The sequence below is a fragment of the Sturnira hondurensis genome, unplaced genomic scaffold (assembly GCF_014824575.4).
Source record: "Sturnira hondurensis isolate 20B ecotype Veracruz unplaced genomic scaffold, ASM1482457v3 Scaffold0020038, whole genome shotgun sequence".
Lineage (NCBI taxonomy): Eukaryota > Metazoa > Chordata > Mammalia > Chiroptera > Phyllostomidae > Sturnira > Sturnira hondurensis.
Window position 1 is genome coordinate 213,372 of NW_028092669.1, and position 4,641 is coordinate 218,012.

The window sequence follows — 4,641 nt, forward strand, 5'->3', positions numbered from 1 at the left end:
CCCAGTTTTTCTGGTTGAAAAACTTGGGGAAACAGGAAATGAGAGAGGACAGAAGGGAGAGACAGAGAAGGGAATGGATCCAGAGTTTTGCCTACATATACCTCCCTTTATTTGTGTTTATTTGTTTTTATAATAAAGTCAGGCTACTCCCTGCCATTCGTGATCCCAGTATCACAGGGAAGAAGAGGAGTATCACTGGAACAATCACATCCAGTCCCTAACTCAGATGGAAACTTGCTTTGACTCTGTGGCCTCACTAGGTCATAGGGTCTTTGCAGTTGAGCTACTGCCATGGCCTCATGCAGCTGGGCATTTGGTGGGTCTTGTGTGAGCATTCCTGCCCCAGCCCGGGCTCTCATCACACAAAATCGCATCCCTCTGGACCCATGCCTGGTACCCTCCCCCTGGAAAGCTCTGGCTGATCCTCCTTTATTGAGATTTGAACACCTGTACTATGGATTTTCCCTGTAATATGCCATAAAATTCATCTCTTCTTCTTTGTTTCTAGGCCATTTCCTGTATCCCACTTCTTATCACAGGGGGTTCCTTGGGAACTTGTTTGTTCTTATATCATAATACCCTTTTTGGTGGAGACCAGCACATGTCCTCATTTCAGTCTTTAGCTCTGAGCACCCTGCCTGTTTCATACTGTGTGAGTGGGATGAGCTGTCACTAAAGTTCAGTCACTACTCCTTATTCTAGAATGCTTCATTTTCCTGGCTAGTTAATTATGAAAAGAAATAATGTTGCACACCGAATACTGATATAAATAACAAAGGGCTTATAATTACCCCTTAAATATATTAGTTGAATATGACATTTTGCCCACTTTCTTTCCTCCTGTCCTAGGCTGGGAATTTCAGGACAGGCCATGGAGCTGAACAACCATGCAAGGGTTATTCTGGGCACGATCTCTCCCATGTCCTACAACAAGATGTTTTGCTTTGGCTGGCCATGGTGGGACAGAAATTCCACCCCCTTCCATTCACTAATTACAATGAAAAACTCTGGGCAACACACAGAAAACACCTATTCGAGGACTGGTTAGTCATGCAATGCCTAAAACTTTAATGGAGATTCCATCTTTCTTGCTGTAATAACTGGAAAAATAGCCCCTGTAGCTGAAAGAGGGTGCAGATAATCCTAGGAAGCACAACAAAGACACAGGATCCCCTAATCCTATGTATAAATCTTCCCAAGTTTCAACCGAACCCCTGAACTGGTCATGCAAAGGATGGACTCAAACCACTATAATGGACATGTTAGTTTCCTGGGGCAGCTGTTAAAATTGCTACAAACTTGGTGGCTTAAACCAACAGAAATGTATTTTCTCCCAATTCTGGAAGCCAGAAGTCTGAGGTCAGTTTTACTTTTTATTAATTGGACTTTATCAAACTTGTTTTTTAACTTCCACAGGGACCATTAAGAACATGAAAAAAAGGCTGGGAGAAAATATCAGAAAAGGGATTTGTATAGAGAATATATTAAGAACTCTTGCAAGTCAATTACTAACAACTCAATGAAAAAAATGGACAAAAGATTTGGGTACTTTATAATAGAAGATACACAAATATCTAGCAAGCACAGGAAGTGGTATTCAACATCAGTGAAAGACAAATGAAATGTACAAGGAAATACCACTGCACACTCATTAGATTGGTTACAATTTTAAAAATAACATGCCAGTTTGGGCAAGGGTGTGAAACAACTGGGAGTTTTGTACACTGCTGGTGAGAATGTAGACTGGTATATCTCTTTGAAAAACATTTTGGCAGTTCCTTGAAAAGTTAAACATATACCTATTCTATGACCCAGCCCATCTTTTCCACTCCTAAGTCTTTATTCAAAAGAAACAAAGATATATGTCCAGTATGTAAATGTTCACAGAAGCTTTATTTGCAAGAGACAAAAACAAGAAATAACCCAAACATTCACTGTAAGGGTAAATGAAAATTGTTTTACCCATTTATGAAGGGCAAAGAGACCATTTCCCTTTCTTCCCATCTTAGAGTGTTTTCTTGGAGACATAGCTGTTGACCAAAGTTAATTTTGGACTGCAGTAAAACATCAAATGCAATTATTTGGGCAAAAAAGAGTTGGAACTCAGGAGACACAGATTCAGGTAGCAACTTAAAGTGTGCTTCGAGGAAGACAAAGTTGGAGCTTATAAAGGCAAAAACCAGAAGCTGGAACAAAGGAAATTTTTCCTATTGGGTATTTAACATGACAGGATAGCTAATTCAAAAAAGATTGGTTAAGTCCAGGTGATGCAACTCTTGAGGTTAGTGTAGGCAGGAAAACAAGTGGGGGTGAAAGTTCCAAGAGGTACTTCTAAGGCAAGCCTGAGTCTGCCCCTCCTAATGACCCTCTGACTGCACTTTAGGGTCTCCTGATACTAGTTTTAGATATTCACAGGGTTATCACAGTGAATCTGAGCCCTTGCTCTGTTTGGCATAGGGGTACATCTCTTTAGGGAGGGGTCTGGCCTCCAGTGTTACAATGTGAAGGTATTTTTTTTTCTCTAAGGCCAGCCAAATAGACCTTGGAATTAGCTCCAGGCTCTCTCACAGGAAATGTGAGGAGAAGTTGTTTAGTCTCTGGAAGATAAGAGAAATTTGTTGTTTTTTCTTCTCCTTTTCTGAATAGAATATGTCATATTTTCCTTAACTTTGTTGTCATTTGGGGGCTGCCTTACATGTCTGTAATACTCAATGTATCATCAAGGGTGTTTTCTATTCTTCTATGGGTACAGAGGGGTCTTTTTCTTGGCCTGACTTCTTTATTTCCTTAACACCACCCACAGGTGAATGAATAAACAATAGAATACCATCAGCAATAGAAAACAATGAATTTTTGATTCATGCAGCAGCATGAATGGATTTCAAAATAATTACACCGGAGCCCAAAAGTGAGCCAGGCCACATTGTCTCCCTCCTCTGGGCTCTCATTTCAGCCTTGATTGTCTTCACATTTTCCAGTGCAGTGCTTTTGGACCAGAAACAGTCACACATTTCCCTCAGTTCTCTATCTTAAGACTATTTTCACAGCCAAAAGTAGAATCTATAATTGGGGAGGGGAGAGGGATAGACCTCAATGTCATCATTTCAAAGCATCTATAAAAACATTCAGGGCTCTAATGCAATCAAGTGACAGAGATGTTGAGAGCAGGTCTGAATTTGCAAACAGGATTGGCTGCTGAGCTGCCTCACCATCACCAGGGGACTTAAAAATAGCTTCCTGGTCACCTCTGGGAAATGTGATTTAATCTATCTGTGGTTGTGCTAGGAATCTATATTTTTATGAAGGGCCTGAGGTTATTCAGCAAAGTGTGGGCATCATGGCTGTGAGGATAAGGTTATTAGCTGGAAAAACCCCACCTTCTTCTGCTCTCTTCCCTTTACCTGCATCAAAGCCCTTCAGGTAAAGGGGGGCTTCTACCTAGATTTTGGCAGAACTAATTTGGGCCAGTTTCTAGGACGAGGACTTAAGAAATTGGCAGCTTCCACCTCCTTCTCTTAGAAGACTTGCCTGTGGAACTCAGCTGCCATGCTGTGAGGAAGCCCTAAAAGGCCTGTGGATAGGCCCGCACACACAGATGCTGGGCTACCAGCCCATGGCAAGCATGGGAGCCAGCCATTTTCCAAGTGGATCTTCCAGCTCCAGTCAGTCACCCCAGTTAATGCTTTGTAGGTCAGAGAAAGCTGTCCCTCTTCATGGTGTAACTATGGGCAAGTGGCTTCTCTTTATAAACCTCAAATTTCTGCATTGTGAATTTAGGGGAAACTGGACTAAATAATAAAGATGCTTAGTATTTGATGATTTTGTGAACTTTGTGACTTTTATTTTCATCTGAAAAAAAGGCCTAGTGAGTAGGTTTGGGTAGGAGGTGGAGAGTGTGAGAGTGCAATAACATTTTAATTCTTTGAGGAAATCTTCCCTGACAACCCTACCTCACTGCCTTTGGAATGGGTGTGGATCCTCAATCTTACCCAGCACACACATTTACCATAAAACTTGCTACAGTGTATGAAAATGGTTTCTGTTTCCTCTAGAGCAAAGATCATGACCTATTCTACTTTATCTCTCTAACACCTTGTACCTAGTTTAGCAGGCAATAGGTACTTGATAAATAGTTACTGAATGAATAGATGGATATAGTATAGATGGATAGATGTTGAAAACAGATGATGTGGAAACCACTAATGAGAAAAGGGTTACAAATAGTAGCACAGAGGTTCTTAAGGAAATATAGCATATAGTGTTCAACAACTCAAATGGGCTTTTAGCCATAAAGTTCATTTTGATATTTAATAAACAGGAGTGTATAAGACATTGAGTCATCTGTAGGAAGCATGTGATAAATATAAGTTGGGGCAGGTGTTCCAGCTACTTCAGTTCTGTCAGCAGTTGACCCCATAATCGCTAGCCCCTGCCTTTCAGTCAGAGACTACAGTGTTACCCCAGATGAGAATTTCAGAATGTCTGAGAGAAAACCTGGGGCAGTCTACCTCATTTACCAAGCTGCCTTAAACTCTCCCAGACACATGCTGTGGGACTTGGGCTGGAACAAGTTTAATTCTTTTATTTACTGCCATTGAGGGTGTTGGAGGGGGGTGTCCACCTGGCCTCTAACCACAGGGA